The sequence below is a fragment of the Podarcis cretensis genome (genome assembly GCF_951804945.1).
Source record: "Podarcis cretensis genome assembly, chromosome: 7".
Taxonomy (NCBI): domain Eukaryota; kingdom Metazoa; phylum Chordata; class Lepidosauria; order Squamata; family Lacertidae; genus Podarcis; species Podarcis cretensis.
Genome location: NC_137176.1, coordinates 63,782,892 through 63,807,983, shown reverse-complemented (window position 1 = coordinate 63,807,983; position 25,092 = coordinate 63,782,892). Strand labels below are relative to the sequence as shown.

General features: G+C 42.4%; 1 protein-coding gene and 1 long non-coding RNA gene across 6 annotated transcripts in view; one reads left to right on the top strand and one right to left on the bottom strand.

Annotated features, from left to right (window-relative positions):
- LOC307219769 overlaps window positions 1-25,092 on the bottom strand; it is a 255,558-nt gene that overhangs the window by 169,577 nt on the left and 60,889 nt on the right. The window lies entirely within an intron of this gene.
- PAG1 (phosphoprotein membrane anchor with glycosphingolipid microdomains 1) overlaps window positions 7,865-25,092 on the top strand; it is a 95,660-nt gene continuing 78,432 nt past the window's right edge. For all 5 annotated transcript variants that reach the window (XM_079983162.1, XM_079983156.1, XM_079983161.1 and 2 more), the window contains exon 1: window positions 7,865-9,215. The gene's annotated coding sequence lies outside the window, so the exon portion shown is untranslated. The remainder of the gene's footprint in view (window positions 9,216-25,092) is intronic.

Below are 25,092 nucleotides of genomic sequence, written 5' to 3'. Positions count from 1 at the left end.
GTCTTTACTCTTTCAACTTCCAGAAGATCTCAATTCATACGTTACTTTTTGTAGTAGGGCTGCTTCCCATACCTTTATATACCAGTAAAAAAATAGCTGTCCTAACAGCTGATGTTTAATGAAAAGATGGGCTCTCATAACTTCAGGTAACTCGGTCCCAAGCTGCTTAGGGTATTCCATTCAATAGTGAGGCTTCTCTGAAACTTAACTTTGATGCTAGAAGCTCTCAATATAAATCTTGACAGTTGAAGGGCTTGGCCTCAAGGCAGGCCAGTTTTCAAATGGAAATACTAAATTTAGCAATCCATAAGCACTTGGCATTAAAGAAGACAAAGAGCCAACAGTGATTGGTTCATTTAGATTGCCAGTCTTGTCTGGCAGAATTTATTTTGCACGTATCAGCCATAATGCACTTTGTCATTGATTTGAGAAATGAATTGCCCTGCATGAAGCTATCCAGTTTTTTGGAAGTTCTTTTTCTTTTCTTTTTTTAAGGCTGCAAGAAAGCCATACAGTATAAGATATATTTGCCAGTGGCAATTTCATTCTGGTACAACGAAGCAGGTCCCTCCTAACAACTTGCACGTCTTTGCCATGGCCCATTGAGTTCACCAATCACTTGTATGGATGAACTTTAAGAAAAATGGCCAAGAGTTCCCCCCTATTTCTCTTGCAGCAGTAGCATTATGGCATCAGCTGTCCAGACATAATAGATTTGGTGGGAACCTTGCTAGAGAAAGCAAAGGCCATTGACCTTTGAAATATTTGTTGATTTTGGAAATAGCAAGATGCTCATGCTGGTCACTTTTAAATCTGAGCACTTATGTGTTAAAGACCAACCTTTAAAGCAGATGTGGGAGAACCTTTGACCTTCCAGTTGTTGCAGAACTACAACTCCATCAGCCCTGGCAAGCATGGCCCATGGCCAGAGATGATGAGATTTATAGTTCAGCAACATCCAAAATGCCAAAGGATTTCCACACCTGCTTTAAAGAGTTTTTTAAAATAATAGAACTCCATGGTTTTGGTGATGATGGAAAATTGCATCCAGATACAACAACGTCATCATGGATATTGTTAATAAATAATCAATTACCAATCATGCAGCCGTCTTTAGTCACAGTGTATAAAGCTCAGTAAGATAAAGCAGTTGCAGACTTTATGTTGGATGGAAGGTCTTTTATTCTGGAAGGAATCTAACGTTATGCAAGTTGACTTTTGCTTGCACAACGGGGCTTCACCTTCCTCTCCCCCACCCTGCCAAAATGCACCCCCCAAAACTGCTTGGGGGGTCCCTCAAGCCTCTGGAGCAGATTTTGAGGGCATGTGTGTGTAGGTGGGTGCCCTGTGTTATACAACTCTGTCCTTAGCAAGCTGCAGAAAGGGGATGTCTCTTCCCCAATGCTTCCTGTCAGGAGTTTTGTTAGGGACCATGAGCCCTTGGTCTTTTGTCCTAAGCCCCAGATTACCTATTCCTTACCTCTTTTTTATTAAAAAAAAATGCATAGGAGACCATTCCATCCTGTATCACTTCACTAAGCCACAAAGGTTTAAAAATCTTTAGGCCTATGTATAAGACCTCAAGACATTTAAGCCATAAGCTGAAAAAACACTTGTGGTTTGGTCTTTCATCAAACTCCTTAATTGTGATCATGGGACTTTTGACAGCTAGAATGCTATTGCTCTGCTAGACCCATACTTTGATAGAAAATTTCATAACCCTTCACCACATACCAGTTTCCAGCTCTATGTTTACCCCGTCTTCTGCAGAGGAACATTGGACATCTCCTTGTGTGTAAACAAAAATGTGATCAAAATGTGCACCCTTGATCCCCAGATTAGAGCCCTTCATGCAAAGGGATGTGAAAATCTTTCGATTTTGATTCCTCTCAGAATTGATTTACCATTAGCTGTAAACCACAGGACAGATCTTGGCTACAGCCCATGGCTATCCTGGAGAGAGCTAAACCACAAAACCAGGTATGAATGACAGGCTAAACCAAACTATGGCTTAGATCAGCTCAACAGCAGAACAACTAGGGAGGGGGGAAAGTGGCTGCAACTGCCTCTCCAGGAGCCTACATGTTGATGCTAAGCAATGGATTTGGCTTAGTGTGATGTGCAAACCAGGCCACAACTCTGAAAAGAATCCTTAATCTTAACCAGTCCTTGATATGTTTCACAACAACCACAGAAGAACAGCTAAAACAGAAGACTGCTCTGGAATAAGCCTCTGCAGCATAGACAGAAGCACACGTGCTACTGCATTGTTGTGCTAGCAAGTCGTTTGGGAATTAACCACAAATTGAGAATAGCTGGGCTGCTAGAATATTCATAAGAACATTGAACAGCTTTTATGCAAGATGGGCCATATGGTAGGCTTCTGCACCTTCTACAGATATAAACACACACTTCCAACCTCATAAGCAAGCACGTGTTGCCAGTCGCTTTCCAGCAAAAGAACCTCAGAGAACTGCACAAATCTGTCCCTGCACTGTGTCATTTGGAGCCTGTAGGTGGGAGTCAACTAAGGGTAGACCCACTCAGGTTAGACCCACTGAATTTAACGAGTATGACTAAGGTTCATTCATTTCATTGTGTCTATTCTGAATGGAACTCCGTTGACTACCACCCTTGCCATTCTGCTTCTAGATGTTGGAGGAGTCTAATACCCATTAGAGTATGTTGGAGATGGTAGCTGTCATCCAACAACATCTGGGAGACACAATGGTAGTGACCCTTGATGGATGGTGTAAAAAAAACCCCACATACCTCCAAGTAGTGTTTATTTTAGCCCTAAGTTGTCCACAGAGCTCAGAACTGGGAAGCAAAGATTTCTCCTTTCCTCACAGGGAGGCTTTTTGTTTTTGTTTATTTTGGCAAGGGTGAGGTGCTGGCCAAGTGCTTGCAAAGCCTTACATAACACAATAGTATGTGAGCTAATGTCATACAGGTGAACTTTGCCACTTCAGGCATGTTCCCAGCGCACTGATTGTCACAGAGAGCCTTGAGCATCTGGTGAGTGCAAGAAGCACATGCCCAATGGAACACACCAGCATGCAAAATTAAATTTTTTTATCCACTGTATGCATATTATAATATTTATTTATTGCATCCATATACCACCTTTTTTCTCCAAGTTCAAGGTGGTGTACATGGTTCTCTCCCTCCTCAATTTATCAGCACAACAACCCTGTGTGGTAGGTTAGGCTGAGAGGCAGTGACTAGCCCGAGGTCACCCAGTGAACTTCATGACTGAGCGGGGATTTGAACCCTGGTCTCCCAAGTCCTAGTCCAACTACTATGCCACACTGCAGGGAGACTGCTTATAAGCAATAATGATATAATTCAATGGTATGAAGTGAGTCAGGGTAAGCAGAGAGGACAGGCTGATCCCATATTTGCAGTTTAGCCTAACATTGCTATCCTTTGTTCACTGGAGCATCCAGACTACTCCATTGCCAATGAATTGCATTCCACAGCTTCTCCTTCCATGATTCAACCAATAGATCTGCCATTATTTATTTCAAAGAACCTCAAGAGCTTTTTATTTGTGCTGGCATTTGGTAGTTGTGTTGATCAAAAATGCAGGGCATTAGCAGCTATGTCTAACTTCTCTCCATGCCTGCAGAGAAGATATATTTTGCTTGCTTCTTAGTGCCCTGAGCCATTGACATCTAGAAACTTAAAAATAAATAAATAAATAAATAAATTATACATTTTCTTGTCTGTTCAGATGTGACAATGAAGTGGCATGTGGGACACCACCAAAATCCCGTGCCTACAAAAAATAAATAAAAAAGCACTGAGAAGCCAATAAGAAGCAACTTAATTACACTAGAAGTGATAAAGATTTTCCTAACTTACTACATTGTTTGAAATGTGCATTTAAAACAGGACCTATCTTCTCCTTTAGGGTATTTCAATGATTGCTCCTTTCAGATTTGCCACATTAACTTTTCAGCATCATATAAGCCTGATAGGGTACATCTTTGTTTCCTTATTTCTTTTCTATTAGTCGGTATCATTTATCACCCTGATAAAAACTTGTAATGGCTGTTTCTCTCCTGCTTTTCTTTGCGTTATAAAAGCCCTAGGGCTAATTAAGGCACTGATCCTGAAACAAAGCTCTTTAAACTTTATTGCCAGGAACAGTCAGATTGAATTGGCAGTATAGTGAAGTGTGCATACACCTATTTACAAGGTCAGGTTGCTACCAAAACTTTCTATTCTTTGTTATATAATAATGCATTAATCTGGAGGGGGCAAGTATATACCCAACAGATAGATACAAAAAACCCTGCTCTTCTTGCCCACTCCCATCCATCCCACCTCTCACTGGGACTACCAGCTGCCATAGCACTGATATCTTATGAATCTGATATCCTTTGGCCTTAAGGTGGAAGGCAAAGAATGGATTGTGATGGGTAGCCATCATCATTTCCATTGGGGATGGGCCGTGGCTCAGTGGTAGAGCATCTGTTTTGCATGCAGAAGGTGCCAGGTTCAATCCCTGGCATCTCCAGGTAGGCTTGGGAGGGAATCCTGCCTGAAACCCTATAGAGCCATTCAGTGTAGACAATACTAAGCTAGATAGACCAATGATCTCACTTGGTATAAGGCAGCTTCCTATGTTCCTGTGATTCACTGCCTTTGCTCCCCCCGGACATGCAGGGCTCCCTTCTTACTCGGGAAGCAGCAGTGAGGAATGTGTGGGGCTGATTCCCAGACACCCAAGGGAAATGACAGCGGATATTCCCCCACAATGACACTATCTCAGGCAGCACAATCAACTCTCTGTCTTTAATTCTAAGTTAAAGGGCCAGGGGGTCTGAAGGCTGAAGATTAACCCAGAGAGCTGAGCCTACAACCAGTCATAGCCTCTCTCTCATGCACGAGCTGCCTCAGTACAGTGGTACCTTGGGTTACAAACACCTCAGGTTACAAACACTTCAGGCTTACAGACTCTGCTAACCCAGAAGTAGTACCTCGGGTTAAGAACTTTACCTCTGGATGAGAACAGAAATCACGTGCTGGCGGAGCGGCAGCAGAGGGAGGCCCCATAAGCTAAAGTGGTACCTCAGGTTAAGAATAGTTTCAGGTTAAGAACGGACCTCCGGAACGAATTAAGTTTGTAAACAGAGGTGCCACTGTATTGTGTAGTTTCTTCTCAGGCTTTCATCTAGGAGCAATGGGGAAACTCCCAAGGGAGTGGCATGACCAGTGTCATGGAAGGCAAGGCACAGGAAAGTGCTGCTCTGGGAGGCTTTTCAGTGGAGACGTGATGGTGTCAGCTGCTGAAACATTGGGGTGATGATTGATCAACCCTCCTTGATCTGGCAGATGAGGGAGGTGAAAATGAAGCAGAGAGCAGGAGTGGGGAACCTTTGGTCCTCCAGATGTTGCTAAACTACAATTCCTATCCATCCCAGCAAGCCTGGGCAATGGCCCAGGATAATGGGTGTTGTAGTTTAGCAAAACCTGGAGGCCAAAGCTTCTACACCTGAGCACAGAGGAAACTGGAGAATGAGTAAGAAAAGCAAGCAGAGGCTGCATATGTCTTTTCTTTTAAGGCGTTCCTACTTTACGCTGTTTAAACGATAACACTTGCATTTGTTTTGTTTGCATTTGGTTGTTTGCATTTCTAATTTAAAAAAACGAACTTGCATTTCATCTGGCTGAATATCTTTTGTTAAATCTCAGTATGTTTTGCAAGTTGAACCTATGCAGTCAATTCAAAAGTGAATTTATTTTCCTTGCTTGCTTCCAGGAAACTATATGCATAAGATTGCAGTCATGATGATCTTAATAAGTTGGGCATTATGCCACATGCTGCTGCTGTTGATGATATAATAATGGATCAACACAGACGTCTGCATTTTTGGATTCTCTTTGGGGGTATGACTGTGGGAGCTGTCACGATGAGTCCTGCACTTCAACATTTACCGTTACACCACTGGGAGTGACAAATTGCAGGCTGAGCTAAAGCTACTTGGAGAAAAGCTTTGTGCATTTAAGTGAGTCCCAGTGCGGCTGCTGGTGTAGTTGCAGTGTCAGGCAAAAAAGTCATTAGATCTGCAACCCTATGCCTACTTACCAGGGGGGAAGTGATCCACATTGAACTAAACCAGACTTACTTCTGATGCTTGCAATGTATAGACTTGCAATGCTGGAGAGCATAGTGAATCAATTGCTTTAAGAAAGCACATGTGGGAATTCAGTAACAATTTTAATTGTGCATATGTGCATGCAGGATTACTTTTAGGGTACAGGATGGATGGATGGCTTCTTTGAATTCTGTATAGTTGCTTACATTTTATTGGAAATGTATTTAAAAAATGGAATGTAATAAACTTGAAACAAATTCTGCCAAAGTGCATGTACTTTAGATAACTCATTATTTTTATTGAGGCAGAATTCCAAACATTAGACAGTTGGCTTGTGAAACAGGGCAGTTTTGCAGTCAGTGTTGGGGGCTCATTTTATCCCTGGTGGTGCTCTCTGCCATGCACAGAAGTGCCTAAGGGAAAGAAAATATCCAGTTCTATTTTTAGCCACACACCTTGGAATACCTTGCCAACAAAAAGCAGCCCAGTAGATATTTTCAAATCCTAGCCTCAGTTAAGCTAGAAAATAACAGGTCTCTTTCATTTTGCCGCCTGGCTTTTCTTCTGAATTGGAGCCAAAAGAGGTTTAACACAGCAATCCTTAGTATGATTACTCAGAATTAAGCCCCTCCGCGTTGTATGGCTGCTGATCCAACTGTCCATCCAGCTTCATTAAAATGCTACTTGTTAAAGGCTATTAATTACACATTATTTATATGATTCATTTTGCAGGTCTGGGAATCACTCCCACATCTGCCTACAGATTGTATCTGTGTATAACTCTCTCACACCCTTGTGAATTCACTTTTGAGAAAGGCTCATGGCAAGTTCTTAAATCCACATCTGCTGTTTGATGGCTGCAAGATCAAGTAGCAAATATGCAGTGTAACATGGCTGGCGTAGTCCCATGGTACTATACTGGAAACCGAGAAGAAAAACGTACTGGAAGAAAGGGAAATCGTCTAGTGGCAGAGGCACATTTTTTGCACATCAGTCTTCTGAACTCTGCTACTCTGAGCTGATGATTTTCTTATTTTCCAGCCTCACCTATCAATGATCAACAGAGGCACAACCACGTTCTTCCTGTAGCCAATTCTGAAACCCATACCATTTTTTTAAAAAAATTACTCTGTAGTAATTACTCTGGGAGTATGCACTTTCTGCTTCCCATCATGGCAAGGAGATAGAGCAACATGGCCCCTAGCTATAGGCTATGGAAGGAACAACTGCTGTAATGCTTGCTTTCTTCTACTCTCTCTACTCGTTTTTAACATAGCTGCAACACTTCCAAAATGGTAGGTGCTTTGTGATGACAATACGAATAAATGCGTCAGGAGGTTTGTCCACAACTGCGAGAAAGCTTGCTGGGGACAGAGTTTGAACTTTTTCTTTTCACAGCGAGTTAAACCATCTCCCAGTTGGGGAACAGGGCCTCTCCACCGCTTGAGGAATGACAGGCAGTGCCTTTTCCATTTAAATTGTTGTTGTTGTTTAGTCGTGTCACATTACAGCACACCAGGCATTTCTATCTTCCACTGCCTCCCGCAGCTTGGTCAAACTCATGCTGGTAGCTTTGAGAACACTGTCCAACCACCTCGTCCTCTGTCGTCCCCTTCTCCTTGTGCCCTCCATCTTTCCCAACATCACGGTCTCTTCCAGGGAGTCTTCTCTTCTCATGAGGTGGCCAAAGTATTGGAGCCTCAGCTTCAGGATCTGTCCTTCTAGCGAGCATTCAGGGCTGATTTCCTTAAGAATGGAGAGGTTTGATCTTCTTGCAGTCCATGGGACTCTCAAGCATCTCCTCCGGCACCATAATTCAAAAGCAATTTAGGTAGACTGCATTTAGGGAGACTGCAGTAATCCATATGTTCTCTCGAGGCACGGTGTAATCTAGATCTCCATTGACTTCACGTCACTCGGGGACGCAGCACTGCCCGGTTGGGATCGCCCCCGCTCTATTTAATCACCTAAATGTACAGTATAAAGAGAATAATGCCTAAAAGCACGTGACCCTGGATTATCCGCAGGTCACCACGACGCCCCCGACGTCTCGCCCCACTGACCCACTAAATGCCGCCGCCGCTCTCGTCTGCCAGGCTGAGGACCTGGCAATCCCTTCGGTGTGTGTGTGCGTGTACCTGCCTCGCTCTCGTCAGACGAGCTCCATTGGCCCACAGCCCTCCCACAGCAACAGCAGACGTCTCTGGCAGGCGTCGGGCATTGTGAACGTTGACACGACTGAAAGTTGAGGAGAGGGTCAGCGCTCCTCCTCCTCCTCCGCGCACGTCTGAACGCGGCGACTCGCGTTATCGAAGGCGACACGGTGCAGCGTGAGGGGGCTGTTGAGTGGAGAGGGAAACGAAAGCAGGCAGGACACCGGCGAGAGAGAGCGAGCGAGCGAGAGAGCAGGGGCTGGCTAAGCTGCGGGCCAGGGAATCGGACAGAAACCTCTCAGGGGGGCCAGAAAGGTGCCTGCAGCCTGGGCTGGAATGCCTCCTCCCTCGCCATTTGGCCGCCGCCAGCAGCGCCTGTGGTGTTGAGCCTCGCCGAGCTGGGCTCATGCGCATTGCCGGCGATGCTCGCGCGCTGCCCTCTCCGGCGCCACTTCTGCTCCTCCTCTCGCTGCTGCTGCTGCTGTTTCTCTCTCTCTCTCCTCCTCGCCTGTGTGAGGGACTCCCTGAACTAGAAGCTGCTCGCTCTGGGGCTGCCTCTTTCTCTCCCTCAGCCCTGCGCCTCCCTTGCCACCGGGAAGCCTTTTTTGTGTTTGGTCTTTGCGACGTATCGCTTCCCCCCTCCCTCCCTCCATTGCGCTCTCCCACGCGCACCACCTCCCCGCCCGCGCTCCCCATTCTTCTCTTCTCTTCTAAGCCAAGCTGAGGAGAAGGAAAGTGGGGCGCTGTGGGCTCGACGCTGCTGCCAGGACCGGCTCGTTTGGACTCGGCGCCTCAGCCGGCTGCCTTTCGGAGCGTGGGGTCCTCACTCAGCCTTAGAGCTGCAGTGCGCGAAGCCGCCGGCGGGGGCGCGGCACCTGGAAGGATCAGAAACAGCTCCCCAGCTCCAAAGAGAGGGAAGACTCTGCCGCCACTGCCTGGGGGACCTGCCTCTCTGGTAAGTGGAGAAAAAAAGGGTCGCAGCCTTGACTGTGTGATGCGGGAGAAACTGCAACGCTGAACTCTTCGTGAAAAGCCGAAAGTGTAGGGGAGAGAGGAGGTGGTGCTGGTGCCTAGCTGCGGATAGCCAGCCGTGTGGACAGTGCACTCTGCAGATGCTCAGAGGCACTGCTTTTTTCCCTTAGGATGGTTTGGCAGACGTGACTCTGTCGGTGAATATAGGGACCCAGGAATGGATCTCTGCTGAAATTAAAGCCCTAAAACAGGTGGAAGGGGAGATACATGTAATGTCAACTTTCAAGGGTGGGCTGAGCTCCTAAATGGAGGGTGGAAGGAATAAAGAGCAGTACTCTGAGAGGCAGGAGGAGAGCACAAATAGCCTGGGAATAACAGACTGATAAAAGGAATCTCACGGATTTGCTATTTCTGCTGCGTGATAATGTTTCTAAACCAGTGTTTAGGGGACTGCAGCTTTTAGGCTGTGATTCAAAGAGCAGGTGCAGCCTTATCCTAGTTATACTTTTTGAGAAGCATCTCCCACGATATTAAGCGGCATTTGCGGTCCCAGTGCAGCAGCATTACTTGGACTGAAGAAAGTTCCATGGAAATAACTGTGACAGCTTGCAAGTTACAAGTGTTTTAGGATTGTGGTGCTGGGTAATCAACATCAGCTAGCGTTTGTGGTAGCAGCAGGCTGTTTGTGACTATGTGTAGTGGTTTTATGTTCCATCTCAGCTCGCTGGGTGGTCTAGGGCAAATCTCAGTTTAAATTAAAGTGAAGGAAGGGATAAATGAGATAAGAATTGTAAACATACTTGTGGCTGAGAGGCACTTTGGAATGTGGAATAATAATATTGCAGTGAGCAGGGCAGCTGTAGTCAAGGGGAGAGAAACCGGCTGTAAAGCTATTTTCATTTACCAGGAATTCAACTCAGGGAGGCTTACTTTTGAGTAGGCATGTACAGGATTCCACTGGATGAGAGGCATGCATGGCACAATATCTTCAGAAACTAGCTGACCAACCTCAGATCGCTTGGTCTCATAGTCTCTGTTTTTGTTTAGGTGCCAAAAATTAGCATCAAAATTCTAAAATCAGATTGCATCCTTTACGCTTTCCAAGTTTGCATTCTTACTTGGAAGTAGCAACATGAGAGGTGTAGCAGTAGTGGTTATGCATTGGGGTGTCAGCTGTTTGCTAGCAGTTTTTGTCTGTGATCTCATGCAATGCAATCAGCTTCAATGGAACTATCTCTGAGTAGTTTGTCGGTTGCGATACAAGCAGCTGGGGTCTGTAGTGACATTTAAACTGGGAAGTTGGGATGGGGCGGAGACTTCATTAGTAAGGACGAAAATCCATACTGAAGCGAGAAAAGGAGCATGTGATGAGAACAAGTGGGTGTACATAGCCAGCCTGTGCAATTTACTCTAGCACTGTGGGATTATTCACTTCCAGATTATCTGATCATAGATCATGTGGCACCTAATGGATTGCTGCCAAGTCTGAATAACCAGTTGCAAAGGAGCTCTCCTTGTTCGGGTGTTTTCTATACCAGTCTCTTCCATTTTACATTTTTGTTAACTAATCCCAAGTGTGCTCAGGATTTTGGGGTGGTGGAGAAATTTGATTCGGTTTGCATTCAAAGGCAAATTTGCCCAATTTCTAAAACAATATGCAAACTGAAACACAACAATCCTTCCAAATTTGTGTCATTTGTGTTGTGGGCTGGCCGAGTTCTAATGATGCGGAATGGGGTGCAGAGTTTGCTGAGGACCCAGGGGAAGGCTCCAGCAGGGACCAGAGATCTGCTGGAATTGGAGCAACTTGATAGTGAGGATTTTTTTTGGGGGGGGGGGGGAAGAGTCCCTTCAACTTGGTCTCTCACCTTACCTGACTCCATGATGAGAGCCATGAACCCCACCTCCTTCTCCGTCCCCATCTTCCTCTTCACAGCCGTCAGCGTTTTGGTGCCTGTTGTGCCACCTGCCCTTGTGCTGTCAGATGCTCACCCATTTCTCAGGGGGCAGAGACACCAAGAGGTACCAGAGAAGGAGAGAACAGATGTAGTAAGACTTGCTGCACTAAGTTGAGCCTGCCCCATTTCTCTATATGGGATAGCAAGGGTGTGTTTCAGTGCTGGATCAACATCTGAAACTCTGGGAGTTAGATATTTGTTGTTGAAATCAATTATGTGTGTTGCCTGAAGTGCCGTAAGCTAGTGATTTGCATATGTACTGCAGCAGTCTGAACATTACACAGAATCCTCCTTTGAGCCTTCATTCTTCAGCAAGGACAATTTGTACTTCTTTAAATTTTGCAATGCATCTCTCCAGCCATATACACAAAAACGTGTATGCTACAGTGTGCAAATAAATGCACAGCATTGTGAGTTTGAGGGGTGGGGATAGGCTGTATGTCTGTCCAGTTTCTGGATCCAGCAGGGATTCAAATTGCCAAGTAAGTTTATTGGTAATGGCCCAAGTATGGGCCATCAAGGTAACAAAGGAAGTGGCTCTGTGCCAAAGGACAAATGGGGGGACTCTAATCCCTCAAACGTCTGTTAGTTTGAATGAAAGAGTTGAGTTGTGTGTGTGAACTAGAAGCTGCAGGCTGGGCAGCTGACAGAGCCATGCCTGATTTCTGCTTGAATCCAAGGTTGTGGCTATGGGAGAAGAAAGACCACAGTCTCTGCTGTCCCTCATTCTGAGGAAACCAAACCCTAGATAAGCCCCTGGAACCCCTGGAATCTCTCACCACTTGGAGATTGGGGCAGCATGCAACAATATATTAATTATTATTATTATTATTATTATTATTATTTTAAATGCATTATATTATGGGGAAATACATATATAAAGATACATAGTAAAAAAAAACTTCTTGCAAAAATGGTGAGAAATTTTCATTAAAAGTTTTTTTAAAAAAAAATAATTGAAGCTAATGAGGAAATCTGGAGAACTGGAAAAGACTGGAAAAATGAAAATCTGAGAGAAACAGAAATTGACCTGTTTTGTCCCTCCCCAACTAGGATTTCCATTTCCTACTCAATCCAAATTAGTGTGCACACTTGGAACTTAACACAGATTAAAGCATCACATCATGGCTTGCACTTCTTTCTTTTCCCCCTCTTTCTATTTATTTGTTATTAGTGTTGCAATACATATATAAAATCTTTACATAATGATACATATACATTATATTTATAAATTCACATTTTCCCATTTCATTATGTACCAACAGTTATCCATTTATTATTTCTTGCCCTGTGTCTTCCCTCCACCTGTGTGTGACTTCCTTGCACTTCTAACTGTGGTTGTGTGTGTTGTATGCACTGAGCCAGTGAGTTGACGGAAAGATACATTTGCCATGTATTGACCATCATCTGTTTGTATCTAACCAGCACATACAGTTGCTGCTAGGAAGCATTTCCACTTTCCCTCTCAGCTGCAATCCCTCACATGCTTTTTTCCAAGGTTAAGTTCCATGAGGCACAGGGGATTGCCACTGGAAGAATGTTGCTCCTCTCTGTGTGCACACGAGTAGAGCCGCTTCCAATGTGGAGGCATATGTGTGCATGTGGAGGCCTCCATGGTAAATAATCCCACTGTTATTTGAGGGGCAAACCCTTAGCAACTCATGCAACGGAAAAGCTTTTCAGCTGCACAGCACTAATAGACCTAATTATCTATACACACAGCCAGTGATTTATAAGTGGTTGAACTGTAATGCTTTGAATAGTAGAGCTCTTTGACCTTTCATTCTGATCTGTCACCCAGGGATCTGGCTTTAAGCACAGTAATATATCATCAGTGATGCTGAATACTTGAACTGATTAAATATGTAACACTGAGCAACTGAACAACAAAAGCAGGAAAACACTTGTTTCTTGTTATATATATATATATATATATATATATATATATAATTTTAAAAAATACATTTTGTAGTTAATGCCATAGTATCATTTTGATCTGCTTGGGCTTTCTCTCTGTGTTTTTTTTTTATTATCTTACGGAATATTATTTGCTATTTCCACTTGATAATGGTGAAATTCTTATGAGTACACCTTAATAACCTTGTATCACATTGGGATTCTGCCAATGCAAAGTGTTCTCAGGATAACAGCCCTGGGACCAAGCAAACACAGTGGTGAAGTAGTGGTATAATACTATCACGAAACTGTACCTCTAAGGATGCACGAGGGTTCCTTTCATGTGTACCTCCTGCGGCCTAGTCTTTTGCAGCGACTTATGTGGTCAAGCAATTCAAAACATCACACTCGAAATAATGGTTTCATAGCATTTCAAGCAACTGTTCTTAGGATCAAGACAGTGTTCCCCTTTACTGTACAGTGGTACCTCTGGTTACGAACTTAATTCGTTCCAGAGGTCCATTCTCAACTCGAAACCTTTATTAACCTGAGGCACGCTTTCGCTAATGGGGCCTCCCTCTGTGCCCGCGCCTCTGGCACGTGATTTCCGCTTGCATCCCAGGGCAAAGTTCGCAACCAGGAGCATCTGCTTCCGGGTTAGCGGAGCTCGTAAGCATTCACAAGGAGGACAGTCCGTAACCAGAGGTATTACTGTAATCAGCCGTAGACATGCTGTATCAAATTCTGCTGCGTTTTTGTTGTTGCCATAGTGTTCTAGCAATACCTTTTAAAGCTTCTCTTGCCTAGGCAAGGATATATTTTGGAGAATGTCCAATGTCTTTAACAACTCTCCATTTTATTTATTTAATTAGTGTTTGTCATTACAATTAATATGTGTATTATAAAAAGCTGTCCCAGAAGGTTTTTATTCTAACAGTATAAAACCATACATACTTAGTTCTAGTCAGTAATGAAATAGAACTAAAAATGGAGGAAAGGAAACATTTCCCATGTGAAGCCAATTATTCCTATGGTTTACAAGTCCACGCACTTCAGGAAAACACAATATTAAACTGATAAAAGTCTTGGTTACTTTCAGCTCTGTAAGCAGAATTGGCTACACCTGAAGTTCTAGAATTTAAACACCTGAATCCTAAATGTTCCCATCAGAGCATTGCTGTGCAACCAGCTGTCAACAGATCTTGCAAAGAATGTGAGCCAAAGTAAGTCACAAGAACTGCTTGCATGACTAAAAAGCTAGAAAGATCTTTTTAATCCAAAAAATGCACATAAATGGTTTTCTCTAATTCCTTTTGTTAAAAAAAAATCATATAATGAAAAATTAATCTGCAGCCTAGTTCTTAATGCATCTCAAAACCCAGTGCTCTGCATAAATCTAATTGCAAGGCGTTTTAATGACAATGTGGGGGCAGGGGCAGGGTTAGTTCCTGCATCAGTTTCCCAAGGACTCCATTAAGTAACCTAAGCTCCACATTTAACCAGCCATTAAAATGATTTTAATTTGGTAGACGGCACCATCTGGAGTCTGCCTTTTAAGGGGAAAACAATTCATAATGTAAGGAGAAAATATTAAGAGAGTTGTGATTTTGTTTTGCTCAAACAAGAGGCTTCCACTGAAATCTCTTTATTGGCCGTGGGTGGTATTCAGGTGCTGTTTGTTCCCAGGAAATCACACCATTCACACATCAGAATGTTAAGAAAACCTGGACACTAGAACGATTGGAAAATTGCAAGGGGAAATTTTATTTCTTGAATTTTTCAATTAGAAGTGGCAGACAACAGTTTCTTTAGGCCACATTTAAAATAAGCCAGTGCATCATTTTGCTCATTTCAGGGGAAGTTGGTTCAAACTTGGTGAATTTAGGACCATAGCTGATGATCGGTAGTCAAGTTTCCTTGAAGTCCACATAGCTATCATTGCAGGCATTTTTTCTGAGTGTTCTTTTTACTTGGCAATATGCTTATGATAATTGGTGTATGATTTATTTTAGTCAATAACAAAATAAAAGTTTGGAGAAAAGAGAGGAAAATATTTTGCATGTGAAGTCACAGTAATCCTTTTGTTTGTTTGTTTATGAGTCCATGCACTTCAGGACAACATGATAATAAACTGAGATAACTCTTGGTCACTTGTATCCCCGTAAGCTTACATTAACTGAAAGTCATTGCCACAAGTGTTTCTTTTTAAATACATTGTTTAGAATTGAAATTCCTTCACTGACATATAGGAGTGCAGCCTGTAGAAAATGTGTTTGGTCTGTTGAGTACCTTTCGGATGATAAATTAGTAAAATAAGTGCACACAATACAAATTCTCAGTCAAGTTTTGTTTCCTGAGGATCTGAAAAAAGGCACAAATAAAAAGAGACTGCTGGATCAGGCCAATGACCTAGCTAGTCCAGAATCCTGTTCTCATAGCAGCCAACCAGATGCCTGTGGGAAACTTGCATTTTAAGCATAAGCAAATGTTACTGTCACGGTCCAGAGGTTTCTCAGTATGGCTTCCTATACTTATCACCCTCAGAAGTCTGTGAATATGCAACAGGGCTAGGGAATATTTTTCACTCAGCAACCCAGACCTTCATCTCCCATCAACTCTGCAGGCCTGCTTTGATGGGTAGGCAGGGGTACACACTGGTCAATCATCTGATATTATTATGATGTCAGGTGATCGACACCTGTCAATGCTAGTTGTGGGTGCTTGGGAAGTATTGCGCAAGAGGCTTTGCTAGCCCTGTGCTTGGCACTTGGGAAGTGCTTTGAAGATAAAATCATCCATCTCTCTGCAGACCTTGATGTTTTGAGTGCAAATCCCACTTATAGGTGATGCAGATTGGTGGCAAGCTGGGCCAGAATGTTTCTGACCGTATGCCCTCTGGACCATAGCTGTCAACTGTTCCCTTTTTTAAAGGGAAATTCCCTTATTCCGAATAGGATTCCTCGCAAGAAAAAGGAAAAGTTGACAGCTATGTTCTGGACCCTTGCCCTTCTGGGCTGATTAAAGCTATCAGAGGTGGGGTTGGTGATTGACCAGACTGGTGGCCACTTGAGTAACTTCAGGTGAAAATCCATGAAGGCTAGAGGTTCAGTGTAAATATGGGTGTAATTATTGCTTTATTGTAAGAGCTTCCCTCCCTCTCACCAACCGTGCAGAAGATGCTGCTTTAAAAGTTGCCTGGGATTTATATTGTTGTAACAGAATGATGCAGGAAAGCACATTGTTTGCCTTTCAGGCTATGTGTATATACTGGAAGAAAATCTGTTTGTTTTATTTTAAGCTTTCTCCACTTCTTCATTCTGTGTATTGCAGGGCCTGTGTGTTCTTCAAGAGTCTCAAGTCTCAGACCTTACTTGTAGTCAGCTCCACTGATTAATTGGGATGCAAATTTTAATCTGTGATTAAAACTTCAATCAATTAATTAAACTGACTGAAGTTTGGAGGCCTGGTGATCTGTACTACAAGGCAGTTTGTGCAAACTCCTTGTTCCAAGTATAGATATTTTACAAACCACTCTTTCTATTCTTAACTCTAGGAATTGGTGCCTCAGATCAGGAGGTTACAAACTGATACTTAATCCAGACAAGATGGAGGTCCATACAAGAATGCTGTCGATCTAGGTGAGGTAGTACATCTCCAAAAAAGCAGAAAAATACTCATTGATTCATCATGTTCCCCGAATGCTTAGATAGCTGCCGTGGTTAGGAGTGCATTTTATCAACTTTAGCTGATATGCCAGCTGCAGCCTTTGGAGAAGGCAGACTTTGCTTGAGCAAAGCATCCATGCTTTAGTTATATCCATGCTTGATTACTATAATGCACTCTATGTGGGTCTGCTTTCGAAGATGGCATGGAAGCTTCTGTTGGTCCCAAAGATAGTTGTTATACTTTTGTCTGGTGCTTGCAGGTCAGAGAATATAACTCCAATTTTATATCCAGTCATACATCGGCTCCACTATTTGCTTCCAGGCCCAGTTCAAAATGCTGATTTAAAGCCCTAAACAGTTTAGGATGGCGTTGCTTTTGAGACCTCTTTCTCCTATATAAACGTGAAGGACGAGCCCTTTATTTCTGGCAGCGGTGTGACACTGGAATAGTCTCCCAAATGAAATTTGCCAGGTTGCCTCTTTATGTGTCTTTCACCAGAATGTAGCACACTTTTAATGAACTTTTATTCTACTGGTTTTTTCTTACCCTTACTGCTGGAAGGGTGTGTGTGTGTGTTTTGGTTGTATTATGTTCTTTATTTTTAGAAGCTGGCTGCTGTACTTGCATTTTTATTGATTTTGCTGTATGCCAATCTGGGCATCTTTTTGATAGATGGATGAGATATAACAAATTAATTTTATTTACTTCTAACTTTATTTTTAAAAATTAGAAGAATTTCATAAAGGTTTTGCAAAAAAAAACCCCACACATCATAAAACCTTTTACCATTACTGCAACAATTCTCAATGCCAAATTTGTTTTATTATAAAATAACTAGTAGCAGATGATTCTATCTTCTGATCAACTATCCTGAGTATTAACTAAGGAAGCTTCTTACAAAAGCTTGTTAAAAGTCTGTATGTGTCAGTAATTCCAATTATGCACACATTAGCCAGTTTAGAAATGGAGAAAGCACTTACAGCTCTATTCAGAATGTGAGCTTCTAAATTATGTATGGTCTATTATTTTTTTCCCCAAGGAAAAACTCAGGTTGCCTTGGGTGCTTTGCCTTGTCAGATAAGGGCTAGAAAAGACTTGGATCCCGATAACTTTGTGATACAGATAAGAATTTTTAGTGTCGGTGGCATTGTCAAATCCTATATAGGCTTTCCTGACAGCCTGAGACTGTATATAAAATGACACTTGTGTATGGTGATCCTTCAGCCTTTCATGTTTCTCTTTTGTGTAGATAAGCTTTCAAATCTCCATCCTCAGTGTCAGCCAATGATAGCTTTAAATATAATCTGACTTCCTGGAATAAAGATACAAACATGATTTCAAAACCCATTTGTTTGTGACAAAGGGAATACAGATATTTGTAACAAAATGCATAGACCACAGCCTGCCATCCATTTAGTTTAAGTGCTTACTTGTAAGCGCCTTGGGTACCATTAATTTCAGTGGGACTATTTGGGCATAAATGCTTGTAGATGGTGATGGCACTGTAATGGTAATGGGAACATGTCACACTTCACAGTCAGTCAAGGCTTATAGTTGGACCATTGTAGTATGGCAGTGGTTGCAGAACCTATGATCCCCTAGCAAGTGGATTGTGGTGCTTGTGTGTATGTCTGCAAAAGGCTGGAACTGGGGAGGAGGAGGAAACCATGTGTGTGTAAAAAAAGGGGGGGGTGAGTTAATGAGTTTAACCCCAAATGCAGCAGCATTTGAAAAGAACTCGAAGCCACTTTGGCAACTGGAATAGCCTCTAAAGTAAAATGTGCATTTTAGAGAAATCTTGGGGAACACAGAAGAAAATAGAGACAATACCATAGGCTGTTTTTATGGGATACCCTCTATTTGATCTCATTACATTTATATGACACCAATTCCACTGGCTCCCAGTTTGTTTCTGGAACCAGTTCTGATTCTCACCTTTCAAAGCTCTAAAAGATTTGCAATTTGGATACCTCCAGAACCACCTCCCGTCACATGAACCTGTACCCTCTTGTTATGGTCCTTGGGGATGGTCTTGCTCCATGTGCCTCCATTGTGTGAAGTGAGGAGCATAGAGACACATTGCCAGGCCCTTTCATCGGTGGTGCTTGGACTACAGCATTCTCTGTCTCATGAGGTCTCACAGACTACTTCTCTAAACACATTTAAAGCATCAAAGAAGACATCGTTTAGAAAAGTTTTCTGAATTGAGTTATCTACAGGTTTAATGTCTGTTAACATGGCTGCTGATTTGTTTTATGGTTTGCTGGTTTTTATTGCTTTAGAATCTTATTGATAGCTGCTGCAATCTAGCATCCATATAGGATGTAAAGTATGGGGTATATAACCTTTTAAATAATTTTTTTTGCAAAACAACAAACATTCCCATTCTTTGACAAAAGAGAAATTTAGTACTTGGACAGATTCTCATATGCTTGCATCCAATATATATTCCACAGTTCATACATTTAGCAAGAAATGCTACTGTACTGAATGTAGATCTGCCTCTTTCTCTTCTGAGCCATATTTACTAGATGATCCATTTAGGACATGCATAACCCGAGTTATAACAGCGGCATTGTTTGCTAGTTTGCTTCTGTGCCCAGTTCAAGGTGCTCATGTTAGTGTTTAATGCTTTAGATAACATAGGCCACAAATATCCAAAAGACTGTCTCCTTCTTTATGGACCCTCTAGGACAGAGGAGGCCTTCTTGATAGTTTCACTGCTCCTAGAAACTTGAGAGCTAACAGCTCAGGACAAAACATTATTTGTGGCAGCCCCTAAACTATGAACATCTCTCCCCACAGAGTGAGAGAAGATGCATCTAGCATCTTCATCATGTAGTCTTCCTTGTATGCTGAAGGCACACTTCTTTACCTTGACCTTTGATATCAATGATATATAGTTATAATTTGGGACCCACTTTATACTTTTGACCATAATCTGTTTAAACTGATTTTAATGCTGTAAAATCATTGTAAGCCACCTTGGCAAGGCATCTGTCTTATTCTCACCAGCTCTCCTGAGAACTTCAGTTACTACATCAGCACAGAAGTGGGGGGAAATAATTCAGCTGAATTGGTGAAGTCTTGTGAGGGATCCCAGAAGTGAATTTCCTTAAGAAACCCGCATCCCATACCATTTAGTGCTTTAAAGGCTAAAACCTGCCCAGAACTGAACCCAGAAAACCTATTGAAGCTTGCACAAAACTGGCATAATATGATCTGTCATATGTCATGGTTGCAGACAGCAGTCTGGTGGTTGCTGCAGTCTGACTTGAGTGATAGAGAGTGGTGGAAAAAATGGGAATTGCTCTTCTGGATATTTCATGATGGTATTTATAAAATATTCATAACTTTTGATTTGAGGCATGTTTCCTTCCTTCCCTATCTTGTGGAACTGAAGAGCGTGAGTTACCTTAAATTACCCATATGAGTCGTCTCATGAGTCGCTGTGCAAATTCCTGTTTCTATCCTTTGGTTTGGACCTTGCTGATAAATGTGATTGTTTGCAGAGACTTATTTTTGCATACGCATATGTTCGAGCTGGGGAAAATAAATGTTATATCTTCTGGAAATGTTCCAGAGCAGGCATTCTGTCACGCTATTGATTATGGCACAGTTTTGTGGCATCTTCAAGAGTAGGACAGTTTTCTGCTTGCAATTGGTTCCAAATCTGGAAAGCCGTCTTATATAGTACCTACTTGGGATAATGAATAAATCCCCTATCATCTACATAAGCCTTCAAGACCAACAGATTTATTGTAACATCAGCTTGTGTATATCAGAGTTCAAGTGGACAAAAGGATGCGTAGAAATACCTATCTGTTGATCTTGGGGATGGTGCAATACTATGTTCTTTTTGTTTGTCTTTGTTTTCCTTTTGCAAGAGACTAATATAACTACCTCTCTGGAATGAACAGCTGTGGTATTTTCACCCTTTTAAACTCATTCTGTCCTTTAAAACTGCCACTAAAATGAACGCTTCAGAAATCTTGACTTTTAGGGTACACACTGTTCACCCACTATCTCTATTATAAATAAACATGTGAGAGCAAAGCAGCAGATGTTGATTAGAAAAGGCTATTTTCCACTAGCCCTCCTCTTCAAGATGACGATACCTAAGGAAAATTACTGTGATGAAATCCCATGTGTGTGCAGATTGGATTATTCCCTTTCTCTAAATGAAAATTTTAAAGAATGACAGAAATCTGTCCTAGGAATGAAATATCATGCTGACAATCTAATCTAGGAACAAAATATCTCCATAGCTCCTAGGATAGTCGGAACTTTTGATTTGCTCTGAAACATGTGCAAAGTGCTGGAAAGGTTGCAGTGATTTTTCATTCTGTTATTTAAATAGGTATCACAGAAACTTTATCTTAGCATTCAGCATAGTGTTTTCAAGTGCAGTTTTTGTAAGATTTACATAGTTCTGTAAGTGCTCAAGTGAGGGCTTCTCCTCCTCCTCCTCCTCCTCCTCCTCCTCTCTCTCTCTCTCTCTCTCTCCTCCTCCTCCTCCTCCTCCTCCTCTCTCTGTGTACACATATGTAGCTTAAACACTTTCACATTTAAGCATAATTTCCTCCCTCTCTTAAACCCTACCTTTGTTAGGTGAAATTCTAATTATAATTGTCAATGCTAGCTAACTTTTTTGGCCTTTCATGGTGATAGTATATTTACAGCAAACATAAGAGCAACACAAGTTTGTGCAACAGAACAACATTCAGTGGCAAAATGGCTGCTCTCAGTGCATGCCAAAAAATTCCACTGTGTCCCGGAATCCTTATGTGTTCTATGTGATGATGACAGTGTTTTGATGAGACACATCTTATACCCGTGATAAAATGCAAACATTCCTGGATTCCCGCCCTCCCCCCCCCCCAACGATTGCTAAGTCAGCTATTTTAATGACTACTTTCTAGGTCTCAGAAAGACAGAAATTATAGAGTAGCTTTGTCTCTGTAAGAGTCTGTTCTAGTGATGCAAGTCAGATAAACTGCATTGAGAAACATTTATAAAGCTATCGCTGTTCCTTTGTAACAGATAATAATTCAAGCTAGCTTTACCTCAGCACAGCTGAGACAGCTATAGATAGCTTAGGAATGAAATGTTATCAATAATAGATGGTGTATTTTATGTTCCCTGACACATGGTAGTTGGGGTGCTCCATGTATCATTCCTGGATGAAATGTAAATATTCACTTACTGTCCAACTTCATTCCTTTTGCTGTTGCTGCATTCTTTTGCCATATTTGTCCATTTGCTTTTGCTAAGCTTTATGTAGCTGGAGATATAGTTCATTTTATTCTTGTGATGCCTTAAAGAAATTGCCTGTGAGCTAAGCAACTTGATTTTACTAAAGCAACTTTGTTTTTCCTACTCTTTCTGGTTGATGATGCATTAATCTGTTACATTGTGGTGTTTTTCTTTCTTTCTTAACATTCTAGCAACTGTTTTTTATTATTTCTATACCATGAGAAACTAGAGCAATGGTATATTGCATCCATCCCTGCTGATTACATGGAGTAGCTTATCTGTTAAATCCAAAACTGGTCTAATGGGAATATTGTGTGTTGCCACATTTCATTTTCAGAGAATTTTAATGCGGATTCTGTTTCACAATGCCAAACAGCTTTCCCTCATCCATTAGTTTGAGAAGGTATGGGGGAGGAATGGGGACTCTGTCAGGAGGATTAAAAAGTAGTAACAACTACCAGCCTGAGGGTTGCAATATCTCCTAAATGTTGTGTCTTCTTGAGTTCATTCAGTTGATAAATATGAGGGGCATCATTCTTCTATTGTGCTCATTTGTAGTGCAGGTGTCTAGGGATCAGAGTTACGTGTAGCTGACCCCCTAGCATATTATTTTAGCAGAAAGTGGCTTTTGTAGCTGTGATTAGTGGTGGAGGAAGGGCAAATAAGAACAAACCGGCTGGTGCTGATGGGAAAACATTTGGAAGGCCCTACTTTGGTGAAGGCTGGTATATAATGAAGTAATGACACTTCTAAGGGATGTGGGTGGTGTGGTGGTTTAAAGCACTGTGCCACTTGGACTTGCCGATAAAAAGGTCGGAGGTTTGAGGCCCCGCGATGGGGTGAGCTCCCGTTGTTTGGTTCCAGCTCCTGCCAACCTAGCAGTTCAAAAGCACGCAGTGCAAGTAGATAAATAGGTACCGGTAAATGGCATTTCCTGCGCTGCTCTGGCTTCGCCAGAAGTGGCTTAGTGATGCTGGCCACATGACCCAGAAAATCTGTCTGCGGAGGTGGACAAACGCCGGCTCCCTTGGCCTGTAAAGCGAGATGAACACCGCAACCCCAGAGTTGTTCGCGACTGGACTTAACTGTCAGGGGTCGCTTTACCTAATGACACTTCTACTGATGTGACAGTCAAAGTTCTAGGGTGTAGTTACCCTGTAGCTGCCCAATGGATGTGGGATACTGTGAAAATATTTAATGATGTACTGTTCTTAATTCTGTCTGTAATCTGGTGTATGGAAAGGAAAGGAAGTTATTTCTGACTCCAAGCAAGTTTTGCAAAAGAGAGTGGTGTACTTTCTGTGTTCAAATCATTCATGTATAATTTTGCTTAAAGGGGAGGTTTAAGAAAATCCTGTCATTTTCATGGAGGAATTGTTTTTCTCGAGCCAAAATATTGTAGAGCAAGGACGCGTGAGTCCTACTGAAACAACACAAGTGATCTTTCATGTATGTCAGAAACTGCTTGTTAAGTTAAAAATTTGCAGTTATTTTTTTTAGCTCTTTGAAATGTACTGGAATGACTTGTCTCCAATGTCTTGCCTTTTATATTTGCTGGAGGGGAAAGCACAAAATGGCAGTTTAATACGCATCTAAGATATGTGTTTGAACTACATCTAAGCAACAAACAGTAGAAGGGGAATGTTCACGGTGCTCCCATCTGGCTCAGGAGTTTTTATATTAGTTGTGTGTGATCTGTTTTGCAACAGATGGAGAGTCACACTAGGAGGAGTTATGAGACGCCTCTGAATGTAAAAGGCCTGAAATAATTACAGTGAGCTATTGCTCAAACACCTATTCCTTTCGGAATGGCAGGTGATGATGTTGATATGTGTGAAACAGCTGACTTCCCCAGCTCTAATCAAAACACACATGCCAGGTTTTCTTTGCTGTTTAGATGTGATCCACCTTCCCCTGCCCCCAATATGTTGATACAAAAGGGCAAAAGGGATGCCATGAAAGATCTAAACACACACACACGCAATCTCTTTCCCCCTGTTTATTCTGACACATTGCAGAATTGAAGCAGTACTTGAAAATTTTCCTATTACATAGATCAAGTCAGGGTTATTATTATTATTTATTAGACTTGCTAGTTGCTTGGTCATGCAGAGGTCTCCAAGCAACTTACAACATACTTAAAAACTGAAAAGGAAACACAGATACCTTGTAATATTAGCATTGTAATACAGAAAATTCATAAAAGTATACACTGTAAATCAACCTGCCTCCAATGACAGCATTAGGGAGTTTTGGCACCATACTGTCTGCAAAAATAATTGTCTCAGTCCATCAAAAGCTTGACGGGGGAGAGGGGGAGAAATAGGCTTTTACCTGGTGCCAGAAAGATGTCAGTGAAGGTGCCAGAGGACTTCAGTGCAAAACCATTCCACAGATGAGGAGCCACAACTAAAGAGTCCCTCTCCAAGCTTCCCTCAAAGAAGGGACCTGGAGAAGGGCCTTAGACTCACCAAACTCTTTATGGCTCAGAACTCCAATATCTTCAGAACACCACTCCCAGTATGAACCAACTTGACCCTTAGTTCTTATACCGGGAGTGGTGTTCAGAAGATATTGGCGTTCTGAGCCATAAAGAGTTTTGGTGAGTCGAAGCCAGCACTTTGAATTGGGCTTGAAAGCATTCGGGATGTCTTATTTAGATAGTGTCACCAGAACAGAGTTCTAATGCTGTATCTGAGGTGGGGGAGCCTATACCCGATGGACTTAGAAGAAACCTGTGTGCTGTAATTGACCACTCTCATTCCTAACACTAAACCATCCTGTGATCCTCAGATGAAGGGCATTTCCATTTGCCCTTCCCCGACAAGCAGCTTTGTAAGCAGGCCCATAGCTGTTCTTGCATATTTAGGCCAGTTCATTCCCCGCTGCCAAATTGACCAATGGTGGCAGGGCCTTATGGGCGTTCCTCTGGGTGCGGGTCAACTGCCCAATGAGCGGCAAGCTGGTGATGGCTCGATTGGTGGATAGGCATTGGGTAAGCTGAGATCTTGAGTGGAGGGGAGGTTGTAGCCTTCGCATTCCCCTCCATGGGTAAGGGTATCCTGTTGAAAGGATCCATGAGGA